The sequence below is a fragment of the Eulemur rufifrons genome, chromosome 19 (assembly GCF_041146395.1).
Source record: "Eulemur rufifrons isolate Redbay chromosome 19, OSU_ERuf_1, whole genome shotgun sequence".
Lineage (NCBI taxonomy): Eukaryota > Metazoa > Chordata > Mammalia > Primates > Lemuridae > Eulemur > Eulemur rufifrons.
Genome location: NC_091001.1, coordinates 925,367 through 946,487, shown reverse-complemented (window position 1 = coordinate 946,487; position 21,121 = coordinate 925,367).

Genomic DNA, 21,121 nt, shown 5'->3' with positions numbered 1-21,121 from the left:
TAACAAAAATAGGCAAAACCAAGTCAGCTATGCCTCATCATAGTTATGTTCGTTGCAGCCATCTTGGGTGTCAGGAGGCACAAACAAACGTTATCACAATTATGGTGAAACGCTGAACACCTGCAAATAATTTTCAACGTAGTGGTTAATTGAAAAGCTCTGCGGCATACTTCTTGGAACAAGCCAGTTACCTGTTCCCACGCAAAGAGGAGTATAGAGAACAATGGTGGATTTCCAGCTGATGAAGTAAAGGATTATTAAAGGAACGGGATGACCATGGGGATCATCGTTAATTCTCTGAAACAGAATCCGCCCTTTTCACCTGCCAAACACATGCCCACTTCTCCTCTCTGGGGATAATAAAAACTAACCAGCGAACTGACAGAGGGCCTGACCCCCCCATCCACATCGACCACACACACACAAAAAAAAAACCGTACCCTCCAGCTACTAATTATAATGCTAACTTGCAAAATTTCCCTGCATTTTAAAACAATGGAAAAATGGTGGTGGGATGATACTTAGAAGAATGGCTTCTTGTCAGTCTCCACTAACAAATATAGGCAACACCAAGTCAGCTACTCCTCAGCATAGTTATGTCCGTCGCAGCCTTCTTGGGTTTCAGGAGGCACATAAAAACGTTATCAAAATTATGGTGAAACGCTGAAAACCTGCAAATAATTTTCAACGTACTGGTTAATTTGAAAACTCTCCAGCATACTTCTTGGAACAAGCCAGGTACCTGTGCCCACGCTTAGAGGAGTATATAGAAACATGGTGGAATCCCAACTGATGAAGCAAAGGATTCTTAAAGGAATGAGATGACCATGCGGATCCTGTTTAATTCTCTGAAACAGAATCCGCACTTTTCACCTGCCAAACACATGCCCACTACTCTTCTCTGGGGATAATAAAAACAAACCAGCGATCTGACAGAGGGCCTGAACACCCATCCTGACCGACCCCACAAAAAAAAAAGTACCCTCCAGCTACTAATTATAATGCCAATTTGCAAAATTTCCCTGCATTTTTAAACAAACGACAAATGATGGTGGGATGATACTTAGAAGAATGGCTTCTTGTCAGTCTCCACTAACAAAAATAGGCAAAACCAAGTCAGCTAGGCCTCAGCATACTTATGTCCGTCGCAGCCTTCTTGGGTTTCAGGAGGCACAAACAAACGTTATCACAATTATGGTGAAACGCTGAACACCTGCAAATAATTTTCAACGTAGTGGTTAATTGAAAAGCTCTGCGGCATACTTCTTGGAACAAGCCAGTTACCTGTTCCCACGCAAACAGGAGTATAGAGAACCATGGTGGATTTCCAGCTGATGAAGTAAAGGATTATTAAAGCAACGGCATGACCATGGGGATCATCGTTAATTCTCTGAAACAGAATCCGCCTTTTTCACCTGCCAAAAACATGCCCACTTCTCCTCTCTGGGGATAATAAAAACTAACCAGCGAAGTGACAGAGGGCCTGATCCCCCCCTCCACATTGACCACACACACAAAAAAAAAAAAACCGTACCCTCCAGGTACTAATTATAATGCTAACTTGCAAAATTTCCCTGCATTTTAAAACAATGGAAAAATGGTGGTGGGATGATACTTAGAAGAATGGCTTCTTGTCAGTCTCCACTAACAAAAATAGGCAACACCAAGTCAGCTACTCCTCAGCATAGTTATGTCCGTCGCAGCCCTCTTGGGTTTCAGGAGGCATATACAAACGTTATCAAAATTATGGTGAAACGCTGAAAACCTGCAAATAATTTTCAACGTACTGGTTAATTTGAAAACTCTCCAGCATACTTCTTGGAACAAGCCAGGTACCTGTGCCGACGCATAGAGGCGTATATAGAAACATGGTGGAATCTCAGCTAATGAAGCAAAGGATTCTTAAAGGAATGAGATGACCATGCGGATCCTGTTTAATTCTCTGAAACAGAATCCGCACTTTTCACCTTCCAAACACATGCCCACTACTCTTCTCTGGGTATAATAAAAACAAACCAGAAATCTGACAGAGGGCCTGAACACCCATCCTGACCGACCCCACAAAAAAAAAAGTACCCTCCAGCTACTAATTATAATGCCAATTTGCAAAATTTCCTAGCATTTTTAAACAATGGAGAAATGATGGTGAGATGATACTTAGAAGAATGGATTCTTGAGAGTCTCCACTAACAAAAATAGGCAAAACCAAGTCAGCTACGCCTCAGCATAGTTATGTCCGTCGCAGCCTTCTTGGGTTTCAGGAGGCACAAACAAACGTTATCACAATTATGGTGAATCGCTGAACACCTGCAAATAACTTTCAACGTAGTGGTTAATTGAAATGCTCTGCGGCATACTTCTTGGAACAAGGCTGTTACCTGTTCCCACGCAAAGAGGAGTATATAGAACCATGGTGGATTTCCAGCTGATGAAGTAAAGGATTATTAAAGGAACGGGATGACCATGGGGATCATCGTTAATTCTCTGAAACAGAATCCGCCCTTTTCACCTGCCAAACACATGCCCACTTCTCCTCTCTGGGGATAATAAATACTAACCAGCGAACTGACAGAGGGCCTGACCCCCCCATCCACATCGACCACACACACAAAAAAAAAAACGTACCCTCCAGCTACTAATTATAATGCTAACTTGCAAAATTTCCCTGCATTTTAAAACAATGGAAAAATGGTGGTGGGATGATACTTAGAAGAATGGCTTCTTGTCAGTCTCCACTAACAAAAATAGGCAACACCAAGTCAGCTACTCCTCAGCATAGTTATGTACGTCGCAGCCTTCTTGGGTTTCAGGAGGCACAAACAAACGTTATCACAATTATGGTGAAACGCTGAACACTTGCAAATAATTTTCAACGTAGTGGTTAATTGAAAAGCTCTGCGGCATACTTCTTGGAACAAGCCAGTTACCTGTTCCCACGCAAAGAGGAGTATATAGAACCATGGTGGATTTCCAGCTGATGAAGTAAAGGATTATTAAAGGAACGGGATGACCATGGGGATCATCGTTAATTCTCTGAAACAGAATCCGCCCTTTTCACCTGTCAAACACATGCCCACTTCTCCTCTCTGGGGAAAATAAAAACTAACCAGCGAACTGACAGAGGGCCTGACCACCCCATCCACATCGACACACACAAAAAAAAACCGTGCCCTCCAGCTACTAATTATAATGCTAACTTGCAAAATTTCCCTGCCTTTTAAAACATTGGAAAAACGGTGGTGGCATGATACTTAGAAGAATGGCTTCTTGTCAGTCTCCACTGACAAAAATAGGCAACACCAAGTCAGCTACGCCTCAGCATAGTTATGTCCGTAGCAGCCATATTTGGTTTCAGTAGGCACATACACACGTTATCACAATTATGGTGAAACGCTGAAAACCTGCAAAGGATTTTCAACATACTGGTTAATTGAAAAGCTCTGAGGCATACTTCTTGGAACAAGCCAGTGTCCTGTGCCCACGCATAGAGAAGTATATAGAACCATGGTGGATTCCGAGCTCATGAAGCAAAGGATTCTTAAAGGAACGGGATTAGCATGCGGATCCTGTTTAATTCTCTGTAACAGATCCGCAGTTTTCACCTGCCATACTAATACCCACTTTTCCTCTCTGGGGATAATAAAAACAAACCAGCGAACTGACAGAGGGCCTGACCAACACATCCACACCGACCCCACAGGAAAAAAAAAAAAAAACAAAACGCCGTAGCCTCCAGCTACTAATTATAATGCTAATTTGCAAAATTATCCTGAATTTTTAAACAATGGGGAAATGGTGGTGGGATGATACTTAGAAGAATGGCTTCTTGTCAGTCTCCACTGACAAAAATAGGCAACACCAAGTCAGCTAGGCCTCAGCAGAGTTATGTCCGTAGCAGCCATATTTGGTTTCAGTAGGCACATACACACGTTATCACAATTATCGTGAAACGCTGAAAACCTGCAAATAATTTTCAACGTACAGGTTAATTTGAAAACTCTCCAGCATACTTCTTGGAAAAAGCCAGGTACCTGTGCCCACGCATAGAGGAGTATATAGAAACATGGTGGAATCCCAGCTGATGAAGAAAGGATTCTTAGAGGAATGCGATGACCATGCGGATCCTTTTTAATTCTCTGAAACAGAATCCGCACTTTTCACCTGCCAAACACATGCCCACTACTCTTCTCTGGGGATAATAAAAACAAACCAGCGATCTGAGAGAGGGCCTGAACACCCATCCTGACCGACCCCCCCAAAAAAAAAGTACCCTCCAGCTACTAATTATAATGCCACATTGCAAAATTTCCCTGCATTTTTAAACAATGGGGAAATGATGTGGGATGATACTTAGAAGAATGGCTTCTTGTTAGTCTCCACTGACAAAAATAGGCAACACCAAGTCAGCTACACCTCGGCATAGTTATGTCCGTAGCAGCCATATTTGGTTTCAGTAGGCACATACACACGTTATCACAATTATGGTGAAACGCTGAAAACCTGCAAAGGATTTTCAACATACTGGTTAATTGAAAAGCTCTGAGGCATATTTCTTGGAACAAGCCAGTTTCCTGTGCCCATGCATAGACAAGTATATAGAACCATGGTGGATTTCCAGCTGATGAAGTAAAGGATTATTAAAGGAACGGGATGACCATGGGGATCATCGTTAATTCTCTGAAACAGAATCCGTCCTTTTCAGCTGCCAAACACATGCCCACTTCTCCTCTCTGGGGATAATAAAAACTAACCAGCGAACTGACAGAGGGCCTGACCCCCCCCATCCACATCGACCACACAGAAAAAAAAAAACCGTACCCTCCAGCTACTAATTATAATGCTAACTTGCAAAATTTCCCTGCATTTTAAAACAATGGAAAAATGGTGGTGGGATCAGACTTAGAAGAATGGCTTCTTGTCAGTCTCCACGAACAAAAACAGGCAACACCAAGTCAGCTACTCCTCAGCATAGTTATGTCCCTCGCAGCCTTCTTGGGTTTCAGGAGGCACAAACAAATGTTATCACAATTATGGTGAAACGCTGAACACCTGCAAATAATTTTCAACGTAGTGGTTAATTGAAAAGCTCTGCGGCATACTTCTTGGAACAAGCCAGTTACCTGATCCCAAGCAAAGAGGAGTATATAGAACCATGGTGGATTTCCAGCTGATGAAGTAAAGGATTATTAACGTCACGGGATGACCATGGGGACCATCGTTAATTCTCTGAAACAGAATCCGCCCTTTTCACCTGCCAAACACATGCCCACTTCTCCTCTCTGGGGATAATAAAAACTAACCAGCGAACTGACAGAGGGCCTGACCCCCCCATCCACATCGACCGCACAAAAAAAAAAACCGTACCGTCCAGCTACTAATTATAATGCGAACTTGCAAATTTCCCTGCATTTTAAAACAATGGATAAATGATGGTAGGATGATACTTAGAAGAATGGCTTCTTGTCTGTCTCCACTAACAAAAATAGGCAACACCAAGTCAGCTACTCCTCAGCATAGTTATGTCCGTCGCAGCCTTCTTGGGTTTCAGGAGTCACATACAAACTTTATCAAAATTATGGTGAAACGATGAAAACATGCAAATAATTTTCAACGTACTGGTTAATTTGAAAACTCTCCAGCATACTTCTTGGAACGAGCCAGGTACCTGTGCCCACGCATAGAGGAGTATATAGAAACATGGTGGATTCCCAGCTGATGAAGCAAAGGATTCTTAAAGGAATGAGATGACCATGCGGATCCTGTTTAATTCTCTGAAACAGAATCCGCAATTTTCACCTGCCAAACACATGCCCACTGCTCTTCTTTGGGGATAATAAAAACAAACCAGCGATATGACAGAGGGCCTGAACACCCATCCTAACCGACCCCACAAAAAAAAAAGTACCCTCCAGCTACTAATTATAATGCCAATTTGCAAAATTTCCCTGCATTTTTAAACAATGGAGAAATGATGGTGGGATGATACTTAGAAGAATGGCTTCTTGTCAGTCTCCACTGACAAAAATAGGCAACACCAAGTCAGCTACGCCTCAGCATAGTTATGTCCGTAGCAGCCATATTTGGTTTCAGTAGGCACATACACACGTTATCACAATTATGGTGAAACGCTGAAAACCTGCAAAGGATTTTCAACATACTGGTTAATTGAAAAGCTCTGAGGCATACTTCTTGGAACTAGCCAGTTTCCTGTGCCCACGCATAGACAAGTATATAGAACCATGGTGGATTCCCAGCTCATGAAGCAAAGGAGTCTTAAAGGAACGGGATTACCATGCGGATCCTGTTTAATTCTCTGAAACAGATCCACAGTTTTCACCTGCCATACTAATACACACTTCTCCTCTCTGGGAATAATAAAAACAAACCAGCGAACTGACAGAGGGCCTGACCAACACATCCACACCGACCCCACAGGAAAAAAAAAAAACAAACACCGTAGCCTCCAGCTACTAATTATAATGCTAACTTCAAAAATTTTCCTGCATTTTTAAACAATGGAAAAATGATGGTGAGATGATACTTAGAAGAATGGATTCCTGTCAGTCTCCACTAACAAAAATAGGCAAAACCAAGTCAGCTACGCCTCATCATAGTTATGTTCGTTGCAGCCATCTTGGGTGTCAGGAGGCACAAACAAACGTTATCACAATTATGGTGAAACGCTGAACACCTGCAAATAATTTTCAACGTAGTGGTTAATTGAAAAGCTCTGCGGCATACTTCTTGGAACAAGCCAGTTACCTGTTCCCACGCAAAGAGGAGTATAGAGAACAATGGTGGATTTCCAGCTGATGAAGTAAAGGATTATTAAAGGAACGGGATGACCATGGGGATCATCGTTAATTCTCTGAAACAGAATCCGTCCTTTTCAGCTGCCAAACACATGCCCACTTCTCCTCTCTGGGGATAATAAAAACTAACCAGCGAACTGACAGAGGGCCTGACCCCCCCATCCACATCGACCACACAGAAAAAAAAAAACCGTACCCTCCAGCTACTAATTATAATGCTAACTTGCAAAATTTCCCTGCATTTTAAACCAATGGAAAAATGGTGGTGGGATCAGACTTAGAAGAATGGCTTCTTGTCAGTCTCCACGAACAAAAACAGGCAACACCAAGTCAGCTACTCCTCAGCATAGTTATGTCCGTCGCAGCCTTCTTGGGTTTCAGGAGGCACAAACAAATGTTATCACAATTATGGTGAAACGCTGAACACCTGCAAATAATTTTCAACGTAGTGGTTAATTGAAAAGCTCTGCGGCATACTTCTTGGAACAAGCCAGTTACCTGATCCCAAGCAAAGAGGAGTATATAGAACCATGGTGGATTTCCAGCTGATGAAGTAAAGGATTATTAACGTCACGGGATGACCATGGGGACCATCGTTAATTCTCTGAAACAGAATCCGCCCTTTTCACCTGCCAAACTCATGCCCACTTCTCCTCTCTGGGGATAATAAAAACTAACCAGCGAACTGACAGAGGGCCTGACCCCCCCATCCACATCGACCGCACAAAAAAAAAAACCGTACCCTCCAGCTACTAATTATAATGTGAACTTGCAAATTTCCCTGCATTTTAAAACAATGGATAAATGATGGTAGGATGATACTTAGAAGAATGGCTTCTTGTCTGTCTCCACTAACAAAAATAGGCAACACCAAGTCAGCTACTCCTCAGCATAGTTATGACCGTCGCAGCCTTCTTGGGTTTCAGGAGTCACATACAAACTTTATCAAAGTTATGGTGAAACGATGAAAACATGCAAATAATTTTCAACGTACTGGTTAATTTGAAAACTCTCCAGCATACTTCTTGGAACGAGCCAGGTACCTGTGCCCACGCATAGAGGAGTATATAGAAACATGGTGGATTCCCAGCTGATGAAGCAAAGGATTCTTAAAGGAATGAGATGACCATGCGGATCCTGTTTAATTCTCTGAAACAGAATCCGCAATTTTCACCTGCCAAACACATGCCCACTGCTCTTCTTTGGGGATAATAAAAACAAAACAGCGATATGACAGAGGGCCTGAACACCCATCCTAACCGACCCCACAAAAAAAAAAAGTACCCTCCAGCTACTAATTATAATGCCAATTTGCAAAATTTCCCTGCATTTTTAAACAATGGAGAAATGATGGTGGGATGATACTTAGAAGAATGGCTTCTTGTCAGTCTCCACTGACAAAAATAGGCAACACCAAGTCAGCTACGCCTCAGCATATTTATGTCCGTAGCAGCCATATTTGGTTTCAGTAGGCACATACACACGTTATCTCAATTATGGTGAAACGCTGAAAACCTGCAAAGGATTTTCAACATACTGGTTAATTGAAAAGCTCTGAGGCATACTTCTTGGAACAAGCCAGTTTCCTGTGCCCATGCATAGAGAAGTATATAGAACCATGGTGGATTCCCAGCTCATGAAGCAAAGGAGTCTTAAAGGAACGGGATTACCATGCGGATCCTGTTTAATTCTCTGAAACTGATCCACAGTTTTCACCTGCCATACTAATACACACTTCTCCTCTCTGGGAATAATAAAAACAAACCAGCGAACTGACAGAGGGCCTGACCAACACATCCACACCGACCTCACAGGAAAAAAAAAAAAAAAAACACCGTAGCCTCCAGCTACTAATTATAATGCTAACTTGAAAAATTTTCCTGCATTTTTAAACAATGGAAAAATGATGGTGAGATGATACTTAGAAGAATGGATTCTTGTCAGTCTCCACTAACAAAAATAGGCAAAACCAAGTCAGCTACGCCTCATCATAGTTATGTTCGTTGCAGCCATCTTGGGTGTCAGGAGGCACAAACAAACGTTATCACAATTATGGTGAAACGCTGAACACCTGCAAATAATTTTCAACGTAGTGGTTAATTGAAAAGCTCTGCGGCATACTTCTTGGAACAAGCCAGTTACCTGTTCCCACGCAAAGAGGAGTATAGAGAACAATGGTGGATTTCCAGCTGATGAAGTAAAGGATTATTAAAGGAACGGGATGACCATGGGGATCATCGTTAATTCTCTGAAACAGAATCCGTCCTTTTCAGCTGCCAAACACATGCCCACTTCTCCTCTCTGGGGATAATAAAAACTAACCAGCGAACTGACAGAGGGCCTGACCCCCCCATCCACATCGACCACACAGAAAAAAAAAAATCGTACCCTCCAGCTACTAATTATAATGCTAACTTGCAAAATTTCCCTGCATTTTAAACCAATGGAAAAATGGTGGTGGGATCAGACTTAGAAGAATGGCTTCTTGTCAGTCTCCACGAACAAAAACAGGCAACACCAAGTCAGCTACTCCTCAGCATAGTTATGTCCGTCGCAGCCTTCTTGGGTTTCAGGAGGCACAAACAAATGTTATCACAATTATGGTGAAACGCTGAACACCTGCAAATAATTTTCAACGTAGTGGTTAATTGAAAGGCTCTGCGGCATACTTCTTGGAACAAGCCAGTTACCTGATCCCAAGCAAAGAGGAGTATATAGAACCATGGTGGATTTCCAGCTGATGAAGTAAAGGATTATTAACGTCACGGGATGACCATGGGGACCATCGTTAATTCTCTGAAACAGAATCCGCCCTTTTCACCTGCCAAACACATGCCCACTTCTCCTCTCTGGGGAAAATAAAAACTAACCAGCGAACTGACAGAGGGCCTGACCCCCCAATCCACATCGACCGCACAAAAAAAAAAACCGTACCCTCCAGCTACTAATTATAATGCGAACTTGCAAATTTCCCTGCATTTTAAAACAATGGATAAATGATGGTAGGATGATACTTAGAAGAATGGCTTCTTGTCTGTCTCCACTAACAAAAATAGGCAACACCAAGTCAGCTACTCCTCAGCATAGTTATGACCGTCGCAGCCTTCTTGGGTTTCAGGAGTCACATACAAACTTTATCAAAGTTATGGTGAAACGATGAAAACATGCAAATAATTTTCAACGTACTGGTTAATTTGAAAACTCTCCAGCATACTTCTTGGAACGAGCCAGGTACCTGTGCCCACGCATAGAGGAGTATATAGAAACATGGTGGATTCCCAGCTGATGAAGCAAAGGATTCTTAAAGGAATGAGATGACCATGCGGATCCTGTTTAATTCTCTGAAACAGAATCCGCAATTTTCACCTGCCAAACACATGCCCACTGCTCTTCTTTGGGGATAATAAAAACAAACCAGCGTTCTGACAGAGGGCCTGAACACCCATCCTAACCGACCCCACAAAAAAAAAAAGTACCCTCCAGCTACTAATTATAATGCCAATTTGCAAAATTTCCCTGCATTTTTAAACAATGGAGAAATGATGGTTGGATGATACTTAGAAGAATGGCTTCTTGTCAGTCTCCACTGACAAAAATAGGCAACACCAAGTCAGCTACGCCTCAGCATAGTTATGTCCGTAGCAGCCATATTTGGTTTCAGTAGGCACATACACACGTTATCTCAATTATGGTGAAACGCTGAAAACCTGCAAAGGATTTTCAACATACTGGTTAATTGAAAAGCTCTGAGGCATACTTCTTGGAACAAGCCAGTTTCCTGTGCCCATGCATAGAGAAGTATATAGAACCATGGTGGATTCCCAGCTCATGAAGCAAAGGAGTCTTAAAGGAACGGGATTACCATGCGGATCCTGTTTAATTCTCTGAAACAGATCCACAGTTTTCACCTGCCATACTAATACACACTTCTCCTCTCTGGGAATAATAAAAACAAACCAGCGAACTGACAGAGGGCCTGACCAACACATCCACACCGACCTCACAGGAAAAAAAAAAAAAAAAACACCGTAGCCTCCAGCTACTAATTATAATGCTAACTTGAAAAATTTTCCTGCATTTTTAAACAATGGAAAAATGATGGTGAGATGATACTTAGAAGAATGGATTCTTGTCAGTCTCCACTAACAAAAATAGGCAAAACCAAGTCAGCTACGCCTCATCATAGTTATGTTCGTTGCAGCCATCTTGGGTGTCAGGAGGCACAAACAAACGTTATCACAATTATGGTGAAACGCTGAACACCTGCAAATAATTTTCAACGTAGTGGTTAATTGAAAAGCTCTGCGGCATACTTCTTGGAACAAGCCAGTTACCTGTTCCCACGCAAAGAGGAGTATAGAGAACAATGGTGGATTTCCAGCTGATGAAGTAAAGGATTATTAAAGGAACGGGATGACCATGGGGATCATCGTTAATTCTCTGAAACAGAATCCGCCCTTTTCACCTGCCAAACACATGCCCACTTCTCCTCTCTGGGGATAATAAAAACTAACTAGCGAACTGACAGAGGGCCTGACCCCCCCATCCACATCGACCACACACACACAAAAAAAAAACCGTACCCTCCAGCTACTAATTATAATGCTAACTTGCAAAATTTCCCTGCATTTTAAAACAATGGAAAAATGCTGGTGGGATGATACTTAGAAGAATGGCTTCTTGTCAGTCTCCACTAACAAATATAGGCAACACCAAGTCAGCTACTCCTCAGCATAGTTATGTCCGTCGCAGCCTTCTTGGGTTTCAGGAGGCACATTAAAACGTTATCAAAATTATGGTGAAACGCTGAAAACCTGCAAATAATTTTCAACGTACTGGTTAATTTGAAAACTCTCCAGCATACTTCTTGGAACAAGCCAGGTACCTGTGCCCACGCTTAGAGGAGTATATAGAAACATGGTGGAATCCCAACTGATGAAGCAAAGAATTCTTAAAGGAATGAGATGACCATGCGGATCCTGTTTAATTCTCTGAAACAGAATCCGCACTTTTCACCTGCCAAACACATGCCCACTACTCTTCTCTGGGGATAATAAAAACAAACCAGCGATCTGACAGAGGGCCTGAACACCCATCCTGACCGACCCCACAAAAAAAAAAGTACCCTCCAGCTACTAATTATAATGCCAATTTGCAAAATTTCCCTGCATTTTTAAACAAACGACAAATGATGGTGGGATGATACTTAGAAGAATGGCTTCTTGTCAGTCTCCACTAACAAAAATAGGCAAAACCAAGTCAGCTAGGCCTCAGCATAGTTATGTCCGTCGCAGCCTTCTTGGGTTTCAGGAGGCACAAACAAAGGTTATCACAATTATGGTGAAACGCTGAACACCTGCAAATAATTTTCAACGTAGTGGTTAATTGAAAAGCTCTGCGGCATACTTCTTGGAACAAGCCAGTTACCTGTTCCCACGCAAAGAGGAGTATATAGAACCATGGTGGATTTCCAGCTGATGAAGTAAAGGATTATTAAAGCAACGGCATGACCATGGGGATCATCGTTAATTCTCTGAAACAGAATCCGCCTTTTTCACCTGCCAAAAACATGCCCACTTCTCCTCTCTGGGGATAATAAAAACTAACCAGCGAAGTGACAGAGGGCCTGATCCCCCCCTCCACATCGACCACACACACAAAAAAAAAAAAAACCGTACCCTCCAGGTACTAATTATAATGCTAACTTGCAAAATTTCCCTGCATTTTAAAACAATGGAAAAATGGTGGTGGGATGATACTTAGAAGAATGGCTTCTTGTCAGTCTCCACTAACAAAAATAGGCAACACCAAGTCAGCTACGCCTCAGCATAGTTATGTACGTCGCAGCCTTCTTGGGTTTCAGGAGGCACAAACAAACGTTATCACAATTATGGTGAAATGCTGAACACTTGCAAATAATTTTCAACGTAGTGGTTAATTGAAAAGCTCTGCGGCATACTTCTTGGAACAAGCCAGTTACCTGTTCCCACGCAAAGAGGAGTATATAGAACCATGGTGGATTTCCAGCTGATGAAGTAAAGGATTATTAAAGGAACGGGATGACCATGGGGATCATCGTTAATTCTCTGAAACAGAATCCACCCTTTTCACCTGCCAAACACATGCCCACTTCTCCTCTCTGGGGAAAATAAAAACTAACCAGCGAACTGACAGAGGGCCTGACCACCCCATCCACATCGACACACACAAAAAAAAACCGTGCCCTCCAGCTACTAATTATAATGCTAACTTGCAAAATTTCCCTGCCTTTTAAAACATTGGAAAAACGGTGGTGGCATGATACTTAGAAGAATGGCTTCTTGTCAGTCTCCACTGACAAAAATAGGCAACACCAAGTCAGCTACGCCTCAGCATAGTTATGTCCGTAGCAGCCATATTTGGTTTCAGTAGGCACATACACACGTTATCACAATTATGGTGAAACGCTGAAAACCTGCAAAGGATTTTCAACATACTGGTTAATTGAAAAGCTCTGAGGCATACTTCTTGGAACAAGCCAGTGTCCTGTGCCCACGCATAGAGAAGTATATAGAACCATGGTGGATTCCGAGCTCATGAAGCAAAGGATTCTTAAAGGAACGGGATTAGCATGCGGATCCTGTTTAATTCTCTGTAACAGATCCGCAGTTTTCACCTGCCATACTAATACCCACTTTTCCTCTCTGGGGATAATAAAAACAAACCAGCGAACTGACAGAGGGCCTGACCAACACATCCACACCGACCCCACAGGAAAAAAAAAAAAAAAAAAAAAACGCCGTAGCCTCCAGCTACTAATTATAATGCTAATTTGCAAAATTTTCCTGAATTTTTAAACAATGGGGAAATGGTGGTGGGATGATACTTAGAAGAATGGCTTCTTGTCAGTCTCCACTGACAAAAATAGGCAACACCAAGTCAGCTAGGCCTCAGCACAGTTATGTCCGTAGCAGCCATATTTGGTTTCAGTAGGCACATACACACGTTATCACAATTATCGTGAAACGCTGAAAACCTGCAAATAATTTTCAACGTACAGGTTAATTTGAAAACTCTCCAGCATACTTCTTGGAACAAGCCAGGTACCTGTGCCCACGCATAGAGGAGTATATAGAAACATGGTGGAATCCCAGCTGATGAAGAAAGGATTCTTAGAGGAATGAGATGACCATGCGGATCCTGTTTAATTCTCTGAAACAGAATCCGCACTTTTCACCTGCCAAACACATGCCCACTACTCTTCTCTGGGGATAATAAAAACAAACCAGCGATCTGAGAGAGGGCCTGAACACCCATCCTGACCGACCCCCCCCAAAAAAAAGTACCCTCCAGCTACTAATTATAATGCCACATTGCAAAATTTCCCTGCATTTTTAAACAATGGGGAAATGATGTGGGATGATACTTAGAAGAATGGCTTCTTGTCAGTCTCCACTGACAAAAATAGGCAACACCAAGTCAGCTAGGCCTGAGCAGACTTATGTCCATAGCAGCCATATTTGGTTTCAGTAGGCACATACACACGTTATCACAATTATGGTGAAACGCTGAAAACCTGCAAAGGATTTTCAACATACTGGTTAATTGAAAAGCTCTGAGGCATACTTCTTGGAACAAGCCAGTTTCCTGTGCCCACGCATGGAGAAGTATATAGAACCATGGTGGATTTCCAGCTCATGAAGCAAAGGATTCTTAAAGGAAAGGGATTACCATGCGGATCCTGTTTAATTCTCTGAAACAGATCCGCAGTTTTCACCTGCCATACTAATACCCACTTCTCCTCTCTGGGGATAATAAAAACAAACCGGCGAACTTACAGAGGGCCTGACCAACACATCCACAGAGACCCCATAGGAAACAGAAAAAAACAAAAAAACCGTAGCCTCCAGCTACTAATTATAATGCTAACTTGCAAAATTTTCTTGCATTTTTAAACAATGGAAAAATGGTGGTGGGATGATACTTAGAAGAATGGCTTCTTGTCAGTCTCCACTAACAAAAATAGGCAACACCAAGTCAGCTACTCCTCAGCATAGTTATGTCCGTCGCAGCCTTCTTGGGTTTCAGGAGGCACAAACAAACGTTATCACAATTATGGTGAAACGCTGAACACCTGCAAATAATTTTCACCGTAGTGGTTAATTGAAAAGCTCTGCGGCATACTTCTTGGAACAAGCCAGTTCCCTGTTCCCACGCAAAGAGGAGTATATAGAACCATGGTGGATTTCCAGCTGATGAAGTAAAGGATTATTAAAGGAACGGGATGACCATGGGGATCATCGTTAATTCTCTGAAACAGAATCCGCCGTTTTCACCTGCCAAACACATGCCCACTTCTCCTCTCTGGGGATAATAAAAACTAACCAGCGAACTGACAGAGGGCCTGACCCCCCCATCCACATCGACCACACACAAAAGAAAAACCGTTCCCTCCAGCTACTAATTATAATGCTAACTTTCAAAATTTCCCTGCATTTTAAAACAATGGAAAAATGGTGGTGGGATGATACTTAGAAGAATGGCTTCTTGTCTGTCTCCACTAACAAAAATAGGCAACACCAAGTCAGCTACTCCATAGCATAGTTATGTCCGTCACAGCCTTCTTGGGTTTCAGGAGGCACATACAAACGTTATCAAAATTATGGTGAAACGCTGAAAACCTGCAAATAATTTTCAACGTACTGGTTAATTTGAAAACTCTCCAGCATACTTCTTGGAACAAGCCAGGTACCTGTGCCCACGCATAGAGGAGTATATAGAAACATGGTAGAATCCCAGCTGATGAAGCAAAGGATTCTAAAAGGAATGAGATGACCATGCGCATCCTGTTTAATTCTCTGAAACAGAATCCGCACTTTTCACCTGCCAAAAACATGCCCACTACTCTTCTCTGGGGATAATAAAAACAAACCAGCGATCTGACAGAGGGCCTGAACACCCATCCTGACCGACCACACAAAAAAAAAAGTACTCTCCAGCTACTAATTATAATGCCAATTTGCAAAATTTTCCTGCATTTTTAAACAAAGGATAAATGATGGTGGGATGATACTTAGAAGAATGGCTTCTTGTCAGTCTCCACTAACAAAAATAGGCAAAACCAAGTCAGCTAGGCCTCAGCATAGTTATGTCCGTCGCAGCCTTCTTGGGTTTCAGGAGGCACAAACAAAGGTTATCACAATTATGGTGAAACGCTGAACACCTGCAAATAATTTTCAACGTAGTGGTTAATTGAAAAGCTCTGCGGCATACTTCTTGGAACAAGCCAGTTACCTGTTCTCACGCAAAGAGGAGTATATAGAACCATGGTGGATTTCCAGCTGATGAAGTAAAGGATTATTAAAGGAACGGGATGACCATAGGGATCATCGTTAATTCTCTGAAACAGAATCCGCCCTTTTCACCTGCCAAACACATGCCCACTTCTCCTCTCTGGGGATAATAAAAAATAACCAGCGAACTAACAGAGGGCCTGACCCCCCCCATCCACATCGACTACACACACAAAAAAAAACCGTACCCTCCAGCTACTAATTATAATGCTAACTTGCAAAATTTCCCTGCATTTTAAAACAATGGAAAAATGGTGGTGAGATCATACTTAGAAGAATGGCTTCTTGTCTGTCTCCACTAACAAAAATAGGCAACACCAAGTCAGCTACTCCTCAGCATAGTTATGCCAGTCGCAGCCTTCTTGGGTTTCAGGAGGCACAAACACACGTTATCACCATTATGGTGAAACGCTGAACACCTGCAAATAATTTTCAACGTAGTGGTTAATTGAAAAGCTCTGCGGCATACTTCTTGGAACAAGCCAGTTACCTGTTCCCACGCAAAGAGGAGTATATAGAACCATGGTGGATTTCCAGCTGATGAAGTAAAGGATTATTAAAGGAACGGGATGACCATGGGGATCATCGTTAATTCTCTGAAACAGAATCCGCCCTTTTCACCTGCCAAACACATGTCCACTTCTCCTCTCTGGGGATAATAAAAACTAACCAGCGAACTGACAGAGGGCCTGACCCCCCCATCCACATCGACCACACACAAAAAAAAACCGTACCCTCCAGCTACTAATTATAATGCTAACTTGCAAAATTTCCCTGCATTTTAAAACAATGGAAAAATGGTGGTGGGATGATACTTAGAAGAATGGCTTCTTGTCAGTCTCCACTAACAAAAAGAGGCAACACCAAGTCAGCTACTCCTCAGCATAGTTATGCCAGTCGCAGCCTTCTTGGGTTTCAGGAGGCACAAACACACGTTATCACCATTATGGTCAAACGATGAACACCTGCAAATAATTTTCAACGTAGTGGTTAATTGAAAGCTCTGCGGCATACTTCTTGGAACAAGCCAGTTACCTGTTCCCACGCAAAGAGGAGTATATAGAACCATGGTGGATTTCCAGCTGATGAAGTAAAGCATTATTAAAGGAATGGGATGACCATGGGGATCATCGTTAATTCTCTGAAACAGAATCTGCCCTTTTCACCTGCCAAACACATGCCCACTTCTCCTCTCTGGGGATAATAAAAACTAACCAGCGAACTGACAGAGGGCCTGACCCCACCCCCCATCCACATCGATCACACACACAAAAAAAAACCATACCCTCCAGCTACTAATTATAATGGTAACTTGCAAAATTTCCCTGCATTTTACAACAATGGAAAAATGGTGGTGGGATGATACTTAGAAGAATGGCTTCTTGACAGTCTCCACTAACAAAAATAGGCAACACCAAGTCAGCTACGCCTCAGCATAGTTATGTCCGTCGCAGACTTCTTGGGTTTCAGGAGTCGCAAACAAACGTTATCACAATTATGGTGAAACGCTGAACACCTGCAAATAATTTTCAGCGTAGTGGTTAATTGAAAAGCTCTGCGGCATACTTCTTGGAACAAGGCAGTTACCTGTTCCCACGCAAAGAGGAGTATATGGAACCATGGTGGATTTCCAGCTGATGAAGTAAAGGATTATTAAAGGAACGGGATGACCATGGGGATCATCGTTAATTCTCTGAAACAGAATCCGCCCTTTTCACCTGCCAAACACATGCCCACTTCTCCTCTCTGGGGATAATAAAAACTAACCAGCGAACTGACAGAGGGCCTGACACCCCGCCATCCACATCGACCACACACAAAAAAAAAAAACCGTACCCTCCTGCTACTAATTATAATGCTAACTTGCAAAATTTCCCTGCATTTTAAAACAATGGAAAAATGGTGGTGGGATCATACTTAGAAGAATGGATTCTTGTCTGTCTCCACTAACAAAAATAGGCAACACCAAGTCAGCTAATCCTCAGCATAGTTATGTCCGTCACAGCCTTCTTGGGTTTCAGGAGGGACATACAAACGTTATCAAAATTATGGTAAAATGCTGAACACCTGCAAATAATTTTCAACGTACTGTTTAATTTGAAAACTCTCCAGCATACTTCTTGGAACACGCCAGGTACCTGTGCCCACGCATAGAGGAGTATATAGAAACATGGTGGAATCCCAGCTGATGAAGCAAAGGATTCTTAAAGGAATAAGATGACCATGCGGATCCTGTTTAATTCTCTGAAACAGAATCCGCCCTTTTCACCTGCCAAACACATGGCCACTACTCTTCTCTGGGGATAATAAAAACAAACCAGCGATCTGACAGAGGGCCTGAACACCCATCCTGACCGACCCCACAAAACAAAAAAGTACCCTCCAGCTACTAATTATAATGCCAATTTGCAAAATTTCCCTGCATTTTTAAACAATGGAGAAATGATGGTGGGATGATTCTTAGAAGAATGGCTTCTTGTCAGTCTCCACTGACAAAAATAGGCAACACCAAGTCAGCTACGCCTCAGCATAGTTATGTCCGTAGCAGCCATATTTGGTTTCAGTAGGCACATACACACGTTATCACAATTATGGTGAAACGCTGAAAACCTGCAAAGGATTTTCAACATACTGGTTAATTGAAAAGCTCTGAGGCATACTTCTTGGAACAAGCCAGTTTCCTGTGCCCACGCATAGAGAAGTATATAGAACCATGGTGGATTCCCAGCTCATGAAGCAAAGGATTTTTAAAGGAACGGGATTACCATGCGGATCCTGTTTAATTCTCTGAAACAGATCCGCAGTTTTCACCTGCCATACTAATACCCACTTCTCCTCTCTGGGGATAATAAAAACAAACCAGCGAACTGACAGAGGGCCTGACCAACACATCCACACCGACCCCACAGGAAAAAAAAAAAAACAAACACCGTAGCCTCCAGCTACTAATTATAATGCTAATTTGCAAAACTTTCCTGCATTTTTAAACAATGGAAAAATGATGGTGAGAAGATACTTAGAAGAATGGATTCTTGTCAGTCTCCACTAACAAAAATAGGCAAAACCAAGTCAGCTACGCCTCAGCATAGTTATGTCCGTCGCAGACTTCTTGGGTTTCAGGAGGCACAAACAAACGTTATCACCATTATGGTCAAACGATGAACACCTGCAAATAATTTTCAACGTAGTGGTTAATTGAAAAGCTCTGCGGAATACTTCTTGGAACAAGCCAGTTACCTGTTCCCACGCAAAGAGGAGTATATAGAACCATGGTGGATTTCCAGCTGATGAAGTAAAGCATTATTAAAGGAATGGGATGACCATGGGGATCATCGTTAATTCTCTGAAACAGAATCTGCCCTTTTCACCTGCCAAACACATGCCCACTTCTCCTCTCTGGGGATAATAAAAACTAACCAGCGAACTGACAAAGGGCCTGACCCCACCTCCCATCCACATGGATCACACACACAAAAAAAAAACCATACCCTCCAGCTACTAATTATAATGCTAACTTGCAAAATTTCCCTGCATTTTAAAACAATGGAAAAATGGTGGTGGGATGATACTTAGAAGAATGGCTTCTTGACAGTCTCCACTAACAAAAATAGGCAACACCAAGTCAGCTACGCCTCAGGATAGTTATGTCCGACGCAGCCTTCTTGGGTTTCAGGTGGCACAAACACACGTTATCACAATTATGGTGAAACGCTGAACACCTGCAAGTAATTTTCAACGTAGTGGTTAATTGAAAAGCTCTGTGGCATACTTCTTGGAACAAGCCAGTTACCTGTTCCCACACAAAGATGAGTATAGAGAACCATGGTGGATTTCCAGCTGATGAAGTAAAGGATTATTAAAGGAACGGGATGACCATGGGGATCATCGTTAATTCTCTGAAACAGGATCCGCCCTTTTCACCTGCCAAACACATGCCCACTACTCTTCTCTGGGGATAATAAAAACTAACCAGCGAACTGACAGAGGGCCTGAGCCCCCCCCATCCACATCGACCACACACACACAAAAAAAACCGTACTCTCCAGCTACTAATTATAATGCTAACTTGCAAAATTTCCTTGCATTTTAAAACAATGGAAAAATGGTGGTGGGATGATACTTAGAAGAATGGCTTCTTGTCAGTCTCCACTAACAAAAATAGGCAACACCAAGTCAGCTACTCCTCAGCATAGTTATGTCCGTCGCAGCCTTCTTGGGTTTCAGGAGGCACAAACAAACGTTATCACCATTATGGTGAAACGCTGAACACCTGCAAATAATTTTCAACGTAGTGGTTAATTGAAAAGCCCTGCGGCACACTTCCTGGAACAAGCCAGTTACCTGTTCCCACGCAAAGAGGAGTATATAGAACCATGGTGGATTTCCAGCTGATGAAGTAAAGCATTATTAAAGGAACGGGATGACCATGGGGATCATCGTTAATTCTCTGAAACACAATCTGCCCTTTTCACCTGCCAAACACATGCCCACTTCTCCTCTCTGGGGATAATAAAAACTAACCAGCGAACTGACAGAGGGCCTGACCCCACCCCCCATCCACATCGATCACACACACAAAAAAAAAACCATACCCTCCAGCTACTAATTATAATGGTAACTTGCAAAATTTCCCTGCATTTTAAAACAATGGTAAAATGGTGGTGGGATGATACTTAGAAGAATGGCTTCTTGACAGTCTCCACTAACAAAAATAGGCAACACCAAGTCAGCTACGCCTCAGCATAGTTATGTCCGTAGCAGCCTTCTTGGGTTTCAGGAGGCACAAACACACGTTATCACAATTATGGTGAAACGCTGAACACCTGCAAATAATTTTCAACGTAGTGGTTAATTGAAAAGCTCTGCGGCATACTTCTTGGAACAAGCCAGTTACCTGTTCCCACGCAAAGAGGAGTATATAGAACCATGGTGGATTTCCAGCTGATGAAGTAAAGGATTATTAAGGGAACGGGATGA